The following is a 9958-nucleotide window of genomic DNA, read 5'->3' as shown; positions in this document are numbered from 1 at the left end:
AAATTAAATCACTGAAAAAGAGTCCTGCCTTATGACGCTTACATTATTTGGTAGGTTTGGTATGAGAAATTTAAGAGTGAGTGTTATGCCAGTTAGCTCAGGAATTGTCTGGAAATAAAGGCATTTTAAGGGTGGAGGGTTTCTTGCTTATTTCTAAATATCCCAGAGTGTCACGGGCTGTTCTTCTGAACGTCAGCTTTTCTTGTAGAGGCTACTGTCAAGAGTCACCAATTTTCCACACAGGATAAAGTCTTGGTTTCAGCCAACTCTCAATGGAGGGGCTACTAATGCGACCCCATCACTTCAGACAAACAGCATTGGAATGTTCCTCTTGGTGGATTTATAGATCTCTTCGTAAGTTTCTTCATCAATTTCTATAGTTGTCACAGTCTCTTCTACATCTCCCCAAATCATGTTTAGATGCTGAATGGCATGCAATCTTCCTTGAAGTTCTCAGGCGTTTCTCATTTTTACATAAATTCGTTCACCTAGACTAAGCTTGACGAGATCCAGTAGCTCCTCTACGGTGTTGGTGGTCTGTTGTTGATCTGAGTGTCTGCCATGTTTCAAATCTGGTTCCTTTTAGAAATATGTTTTGGTTTTTTTTTAGTGAGGCAATTGGGGTTAAGTGACTTGCCCAGGGTCACACAGCTAGTAAGTGTTAAGTGTCTGAGGCCAGATTTGAACTCAGGTACTCCTGACTCCAGGGCCGGTGCTCTATCCACTGCACCACCTAGCTGCCCCTAGAAATATGCTTTTTTAAAAAAAATTATCTTACAATTATGAACTTGACAAACACAAACATTTCTCTGTACAAAGTACAGAAAAGTGGGCTGCGTATGAAACTGAATGTCCACTATGTATGGTTTGCTTTAAAAGTATATTTCACACAACTAGTAAGCATCTTAATCAATTAGCTTTTACAAAGGAATATTTACTTCAAAGTTATAACAAAAGCAAACGAGCAAACATCTCCCTTTACCCCAATAATACCTGGGGACAACTAGGTGTGCAGCAGAGAGAGTGGAGAGACCTATAGTTGGGAAAATTTGAGTTTCGATGCTGCTTCAGGCATTTACTGTCTGTGTGACCCTGGACAAGTCACTTCACCTCTGTCTGCCTCAGTTTCCTCATCTGTAAAATGGGTATAGTAATAACTTCTATTTCCCAGGGCTGTTGTGTGGATCAAATGAGAGATTTGTAAAGTATTTTTACAAAGCTTTTTTTTTTTTTTTTTACAAATCTTGAAGCACTATAAAAATACTTATTATTATTATGCTCCCTATACCACCTTGGTCTTTGTGCAGTGGAAAGAGATTAGGCCTACAGCTTAGCTCACAGTTCCTCCACACCATTGGTCCCATGAAGTTCCAAGTCCGAACCCTGTCCCTCCTCCTCACCCCAGGTCCTGACTTAGCAGGATGGTCCCAGGCTGTGACATCCAGCCTGGAATGCTGGGCTCCAAGGTACAAGTGACTCAGACTCCTGGGTTGGGGTCTCCACTTCCTGCACCTACAACTGCGCAAAGGACAATAAAACAGAGCAACACCCCAGGCCCATTTCTTGGGACCAAATGACCTAAAGGAGGAGGAAGGTGTCCTTCCCCATTACTCACCTGTAGTGAGTGAACAAGTTCTCCACCCCTGAACACAAAAGGAAAGAGACCAACTGTTCCTTAGTCAGGTCGATTTAAAGATGCAGATGGTTCTGACTATACCCAGGGGAAAAAAGGCTGATCTCAAGCACAAGATAGGCCCACACAAAATATCCACAAGTGTACCAGTTCTCCTGTCTCCCAAAAGCAGGTCCCTGGCACCTCCCACATGGGTGCATCCATTTTAGGTGGTCTGGGCATGCATATAACTCCCATTACATTAGAGAGAAGGGGAGGGGGAAGAGAAAGGAGAGCATGAGAAGAAGGTAATCATAACACTGGCCCCTATTTGAATCGACTGCCATGGATTATGTAGTGCTTTACAAAGTGCTTTGTCCATAATTATCTCACTCAAATCTTCCAAAGACCTTGTAAGGTAGGTAATATAGCTTATCTTTGTCTTGATTTTATAGATGAGAGGAGAGGTAGGATAACAAGGAAGCACAGGTCCTGGAGCAGTTTTCAACAATTTGCTACTTGTTTTTTGTCCTTTTCTTTGTTTGTTTGTTTTTGTTGTTGTTGTTGGTTTTGTTTTTTTGCGGGCAGTGAGGGTTAAGTGACTTGCCCAGGGTCACACAGCTAGTAAGTGTCAAGTATCTGAGGTTGGACTTGAACTAGTCCTCCTGAATCCAGGGCCAGTATGCTTTATCCACTGTGCCACCTAGCTGCACCCCCTGTCATTTATTTTCAAAGGTGGTATCTTGACTTGCTGGTGAAGTGGATTTAAGTGAGGCAGAACTACACAAAGTAATCAGTCTCACTCTCTCTTCCTGAGTCATTGAAGTCCAGTGGCCAGACCAAAGTCAGAATGACAGGTGAGGATAAAGCAGATGACGCTGGTGTCCTTGATGCCTGATCAAGCTCTAAGCGTTCCATAGCACCTGCTTCAGCCACCTTCATGGCTATTGGAACAAATTATTCTCATCCATCCTATTATGTTGAGGAAGTCTTCACATGCTTGGGGTTGACATCCTCCTAACTCACCAATGGGTTGAGGCCTGTTGGTTTTCCTCATCTTAGTTTATTTGGTCTGTCTGCTGGGATGGTTTACTGGGGTGTGGCCACTGTGCATGCTACAGCTTCTTGGAGCCACAGGTGAGACCTGGGTGAAAGTGGACACCAAAGGTGGATGAACAGCCCTGAAAAGGTCCAGCAAGCTTCACACCAGGGGGGTTAGTTCCCTCTGAACACCCCATATACACACAGCCCTAGGTACTGGGAATTTTAAAGACAAAAAATGAGACATTTGAAGAGTCTGAATTTTACTAGAGGGAGACATTATCTACAGGCCTGTTTGGATAGACTTACCCATAATGGGCTTTCAGAATAGTGCAAAAATAATTTAGTTGAGCAAACATTTATTAAAAACCTACTATGTTCAAGTTGGGCAGTTGGATGGCCCGGTGGATAGAGTGTGAGACCTGGAATCAGGAAGACTCATCTTCTTGAATTCAAATCTGGCCTCAGACACTTATTAGCTGGGTGACTCTGGACAGGTCACTTAATCCTGTTTGCCTCAGTTTCCTCATCTGTAAAGTGAGCTGGAGAAGGAAATGACAAACCATTCCAGCATCTTTTCCAAGAAAACCCCAAATGGGGGTCATTGAGTCAGACAATGACTGAAATGACTGAACAACAACAATGTTCAAGTCACTGGGCCACATACTAGGAAGGCAGAGACAAAAAAAAAAAAGCATAACTCCAGAGCTAGACGGGACCTCAGAGGCTATCTATTCCAGCCTCCTCATTTTGCAGATGGGGGAACTGAGACCCAGGATGCTTAAGTGACACAGGTAGTAAGATTTGAACCCAGGTCCTCTGATTCCAAATTCAGTGCTTGGGCCATTGTACCACACAGACTGTTCCCATTTCCATCCTACAGGGGGCAACTGAGAAAAACCCAGCCACGTGGCAAGCAGGCAGACAAGCAGCAAATAACTTGTCCTTATTGTGAGGCCAGCATGCTGGCCATAATAGCAACAATGATAACTAGATTAGAGGTGATAATTCTCCCTTGTAATAGGAAATCGACCAGTGAGAGCCCAGTCCTTTGGGGGCATGTACAGTGAGCTTTCTCTGATGGAGTTCTCCACATGGATGATGATGAGTGATGGTCTTACCTCCAGGCATGTGTCTAGGCACTGCTCTCCACTCTAGACAATGTTCAGCTAGTCCACTACTGTTTCTTGCCAAATTATTCTGCAATGAAGAGGGGCTTTCTTTTAGGTTGGTTAGCAAGCTGGAACTGGTGTACATACAAAAGCCTCTGACCAGTCAGTTAAAAAAAGAAACATTTCTATTTATAGTTTTGAGTTCCAAATTTTATCTCTCCTTTCCTCTCTTCCCTCCCCATTCCCTGATGTGGCAAGCAATCAGATATGGGTTATATATGTGTAATGTAAAACATTAACATATTAGCAATTTTGTACAAGAAAAAATCAAATAAAGGAAAAAAATGAAAGTGAAAAATAGCCTGCTTCAGTCTGTGTTCAATCAATACCAGTTCTTTCTTTGGAGCTGGATAGTATGCTTCATCATTAGTCCCTTGGGATTGTCTTGGATCATTGTATTCCTAAGAGTAGTTAAATCATTCACAGTTCTTCATCAAAAATTATTGCTGTCATTGTGCTTCTGCTCACTTCACAATATATCAGTTCATATAAGTCTTTCTGGGTTTTTCTGCTTGTTATTTCTTATAACACAATAATATTCCATATAGCACAGCTTGTTTAGCCATTCCTCAGTTGATGGGCATTCCTTTGATTTCCAATTCTTAGCCACCACAAAAAGAGCTGCTAGAAATATTTTTGTACAAATAGGTCTTTTTCTCTTTTGAGGGATGTCTTTGGGATATAAACCTAGCAGTGGTATTGCTGGATCAAAGGGTATGCACAGTTCTATTGGCCATTGGCCATAGCTCCAAATTGTTCTTCAGAATTAACCAGTCAAATTGACATCTTTTCTTTCTGTCTGTATCCAAGAAAAGAGACTGAACTGTTGTGAGCCTCGTGGTGGGGAAGGGGCCTCAGGCCTTCTCTCACCCACAGTGGTCATGAAGCCAGTAAGCTCATGGCTTCCCAGGCAAGCCTGTGTCTGAGATGGGGCTGCCTTCCATTTATGTCTTCTTTTCTTTGGGACAGGGCCTGGTGAGGCTTCAAAATGTCCATACCAGAGTTTGATTGCTGCTGATCCTGGGTCAGGAACACAACATCCTACAGGAAAGAGTTTATTTCTCTAGTGCTCAAACTGTATTTGGAAGTAAACTTGATAAGGTGAACACTGTAGCAGTCAATTTAAGTTTAAGCTCATTCCCTCCAGCAACCGAAGTGGTAGAGCATGTATGAGACTGATGTTGGGGAGTTGGGGGTGGTAGAATGCCTCTAGTCTTGGTATTATTGTTGTTCATCCTTTTTTTTTTTCAAAGAGGACCAATTACACCACAGGGCAACTCATTCACGAATTGTATTTAAGTATGTATGTACATATATATATATATATATATATACACACACACACACACACACACACACACACAGACATGTGTTTACAAACACACACACACACACACACATATAAATTCAGTGATGCTCACAACAAGCCTGGGAAGTAGATGCTCATCCCCATTTTACTGAGGCTGAGGTAAAGTTACCTACCCAGAGTCACACAAGTAAAAAGTGTCTGAGGCGGGATTTGAATTTAGGTCTTCTTGACTCCCAAACTAACATTGTATCCACTGTGGACATCTAGCTGTCTAATGATAGAATCTTTTTTTTTTTCAGGCAATGAGGGTTAAATGACTTGCCCAGGGTCACGCACTCAGGTCCTCCTGAATCCAGGGCCAGTGCTCTATCCACTGCGCCACCTAGCTGCTCCCCAATGATAGAATCTTAACATTGGAAAGAACCTTAGAAGTCATCTAACCTAACTTTCTGTTCAAACCAGGCATTCTCTCCCTGCAGCACCACCAATGGATGGCTGAATCATGTCTATTAGAAAATGTCCAGGGGCAGCTAGGTGGCGCAGTGGATAAAGCACCAGCCCCGGATTCAGGAGGACCTGAGTTCAAATCCAGCCTCAGACACTTGACACTTACTAGCTATGTGACCCTGGGCAAGTCACTTAACACTCATCGCTCTGCCAAAAAAAAATGTAACTGGGAAATGTTTAACAAAATAAATAAGAATACAGAAGAACGCAGATAATGTTAATATGATTTTCTAAGTCATATTGCTACCCTCGGGGATCCTTATATATGGCTTAGTGGTCCCCTTTCTGTTTGAGTTTGAAACCATTGATATTAGGCCAATCCCCTCATTTTTCAGATGAAATGGGGTCTCAGAGGTGATATAACCTTCCCAAAGGTCACAGATAATAAGTGGCTTAGCCTATAAACTCAGGACTCATAGGTGACCTTGAGACAGTTTTGCTCCTCTATAAAATGGGGGTGGGGGTTAGACTAGGTGACCTCTGAGGGAATGCCTGGCTCCAGATCTATAACCCTCTGATTCTATACCATTTGGCTCCAGGCCTGCTACTCTTTCTACTAAACTGACCTTGGGGAAACTGGACTGAAATCTGCTTCCCTGAAACTCTCACTCATTGTTGACTTTGGCAGACCATTAAAACAAGTCTCCCCAAGATCTTGATATGCCTTATTGAAGATTTGTTTGACTTTTTCCTTAGATAAACCACCATTCTAGAGCAAGTCTTAAATTCTCTGGAACTCGGTATCCTTATCTATAAATGGGGAGGGGTGTGCTAGATGACCTCTCTTCTGGCTCTAAATCAATGGTCTTATGATGCCAGTTTAGAACTCTGGAATTGTAAGGAATAAGTTTAATAACTCTAGTTCAGTTTATTGTTTTTCAGTTGTGTTCGACTCTCCATGACCCCATTTTGGTGGGACTTTCTTGGCAAAGATATAGGAGCGGTTTTGCCATTTCCTTCTCTGGCTCATTTGACAGATGAGAAGACTGAGGCAAATGAGGTTAAGTGACTTTCCCAGGGTCACACAGCTGGTGTCTGAGGCCAGATTTGAACTGAGAAAGACTCATTTTCCTGATTCCAAGCCCAGTGCTCTATCCACTGCACCCCCTAGCTACCCTCCTGTACAGGACGTTTTCAAATCTTTTAAAATTTATTTTATTTTATTGACATTTTCAAATCGTTAAGGACAAGTACCATGGAGCTAGGTGGCACTGTGGATAGAGTGCTGGATTTGAAGTTAAGAAGACCTAAGTTTGAATTTGGCCTTCTGATAATTATTAGCTGCGTAACCCTGGGCAGATCATTTAAAATCTGTCAAATGCAATTTCCTCATCTGAAAATGGGAATAATAATAACACTTACATTCCAGGATTGTTGTAAGGATCAAATGACATGATATTTTCAAAGCTCTTTGTAAACCTTAAAGAGGTATATAAATGCTAACTGGAAATTTGGGGATGGCCATCAACTTGGGAATGGTTGAACAAGTTGTGGTATATGATTGTGATGGAATACAACCTTGCTATAAGAAATGATGAGCTCATTGACTTTAGAAAAATATGGATAGACTTGCACAAAATAATGAAGAGTGAAATGAGTAAAATTGTACACAGTAACAGCAATATTGTTTTAAGAACAACTTTGAGCAACTAAGTTATTTTGACTATTATAAATACCCAAATTAACCACAAAGGACCTATGAAGGAAGACACTATCTGCATCCAGAGAAAGAACTGATAAATAGAAGTATGCATAGAATTGTTTTGCATATATGTAGACACCCACACATACACACATACAGACACATATATTTGTGTCTATTGGTTGCCATCTCTAAAGTGGAGGAGGGGAAGGGGAAGAAAAAAAGAAAAAAAGTTACACGATAACTTTATTATATATATGTATATTTTTTGTCACTTTAAATTTTATTTTACTTAGTCCAATTTAGTAGACAATTAACGTTTTCCACCAACACGGGGTGCAGAAACTTTCATTGGCTTCACAATTTTTTGTTTAGGTGCTGCCTTTGTAGGAGCCTTAGCAGCAGATACAGCTGTTTTCTTAGTTGCTTGCTTAGCCTTTTTTTGCTTCCTTGGCAGCCCTGATGGCTTGTTCTCATTGGGCCTTTCAAACTTCAGGTTTCTGGTTCCTCTTGGCCATTATATCAGCAAGAGAAGCCCCAGTGATGGCCCTCTGGAATTTAACTGCCCGGCAGGTTCTTTTCTTTTGAATCTCTTCCAACTGTCCCTTCTTGTGCTTTCTTCTATAGAGGACAGTCCAATTGATCTGCTGAGGGTTCCTCTTTGAAAGGAATGCAGACTCACATTTTGCATTCAAAAATTGGAAAACCTTCCCATCCATGTGGGTGTAGCACCTCCCGTGACCTGGGTAGATCTTGTACCCACTGAAGCTGCACAGCTCGACCTTCACGGCTGCAAGGGGCAGGAAGATGGCAAAGAGGAAGAGCACTTTATTATATATTTAAAAGGAGATAGCAAGTTAAACATAATAGAGTTGCAGTTTCATGTGCAATCATCTTTTGGGGGTGGGGATGAGGGTTAAGTGACTTGCCCACAGTCACACAGCTAGTGTCAAATATCTGAATCTGGATTTGAACTCAGGTCCTCCTGAATTCATCATCTTTTTTGTTTGTTTGGTTTTTTTTGTGGGGTTTTTTGGTGAGGCAATTGGGGTTAAGTGACTTGCTCAGGGTCTCACAGCCAGTAAGTGTTATCCATCATCTTTTTAAAAATTTAACAATGTCATGGAAATGCTTGTTTTATTTCATAAATTAAAAATTAAAAATTTTAAAAGGACTTCTCTAGGATAAACGCCTCTATGTTCTTCCTCCAAGCCTTATATACATAACAGGGTTGCCAGATGTCTTACCATGTCAGCCATCCTACTCTGGACTTGCTCTAGCTTGTCACTGTTCCTCTCTAAAATCTTGTACCTTAAAACTGAACACAATACTTTAAAAGAGACTTGACTAGGATAGAGTACAATAGGATTGTCACACCCCTTATTCTGGGCATTTTCCTCACACTAGAGTAATCTTATATCACATGGGCTTTATTCAAATTTATGTCACCCTGTTGGCTTATATTGAGTTTGCAGTCAATGGAGAGTCCTAAGTCTTTCCTAAGTCTTTTTCATGTCTATTGTTGCCAAATTCGGTGCTTTCCATCCCATTCTTGTAGAGGTTATTTTTGGAAGCTAGGTTTGGAACTTTCCATTTCATAGATTCAAGATTGAGAGCTAGTAGAGACTCCAGAGGCCACTTATTCCAACCTTTTCATTTTATAGGTAAGGAAATTCCCAGTGGAAATTAAAGGACTTGCCCCAGCTCATCCAGGTAATAAATGTGAGAGACAGGATTTGAACTTATACCCCCAGAATCCAAATCCAATTCTCTTTCAACTATACTGCACAAAGATGGCGGCTAGCAGGAGGCTGATGAAGGAGCTGGAAGAAATCCGCAAGTGTGGGATGAAAAACTTCTGTAACATCCAAGTTGATGAAGCTAATTTATTGACTTGGCAAGGGCTCATCGTTCCTGACAACCCTTCATATGACAAGAGGCCTTTCGCACTCCCTATCCCTGGAACAATGCCTTGGAACCCCCTATTCAACTTCTTCCTTCCCCCCCACCCCCAAGCCCTGAAAGAAAATAGCGTAAAATCCAGCAGTCCCATTGCTTTCCCCTCCCAGGGCCCTGTGCTTTGTGAGATACGGGTTGTGAGTTTGTAACATCTAAGAAACCCAAATGAGGCCCAACCCAAGGGTGAAATCTGTGATGAGGAAGGAGCCTGGCTGTTGTGTAAATCTGGCTGATGTTATCTAAATGATGTCGATTAAATGGGCAACCCCCCCCCCCCCAAAAAAAAAACCCCTATACTGCACAGCCTCCCTTATTAGCTTGATTCATTTCAGCCTATTAAGATTATTTTTGAGTCTTCACTTTACCACGTAGCATGTTAGCCACTCCATGAAATAGTGGAAAGGTCTTAGATTTGGATTCCAAGGATTTGGGTTCAAATTTTATTCCTTCTCCATTGTTGACCTGTGTGTGACCTTAGACTTTCTGGACCTCAATTTCCTTCGCTGAAAAAGAGGGGTTTGGACTAGTGTTTTCTTAGATTTGTGATCTAAACCCTCTGCTTAGTACCTTCTGCAAATCTGATCATCTCTTGTATATCTTTTTGTTGAGTCATTTTCAGTCATGTCCAACTCTTCATGACCCCATTTGGGGTATTTTTTTTTTGCAGGCAATGGGGGTTAAGTGACTTGCCCAGGGTCACACAGCTAGTAAGTGTC

The 9958-nt window shown here is 41.7% G+C and overlaps 2 pseudogenes; both read right to left on the bottom strand.

The window, feature by feature from the left end:
- Positions 1-258: 258 nt before the first annotated feature.
- Positions 259-2966, bottom strand: LOC122747568 (annotated as a pseudogene).
- A 4592-nt stretch (positions 2967-7558) lies between these two features.
- On the bottom strand, positions 7559-8542 carry LOC122747567 (annotated as a pseudogene).
- Between the last annotated feature and the right edge of the window lie 1416 nt (positions 8543-9958).

Source organism: Dromiciops gliroides, chromosome 3 (genome assembly GCF_019393635.1).
Source record: "Dromiciops gliroides isolate mDroGli1 chromosome 3, mDroGli1.pri, whole genome shotgun sequence".
Classification (NCBI taxonomy): Eukaryota; Metazoa; Chordata; class Mammalia; order Microbiotheria; family Microbiotheriidae; genus Dromiciops; species Dromiciops gliroides.
Note: the sequence above shows the minus strand (reverse complement) of the source record. Positions and strands in the feature narration are given on the sequence as shown.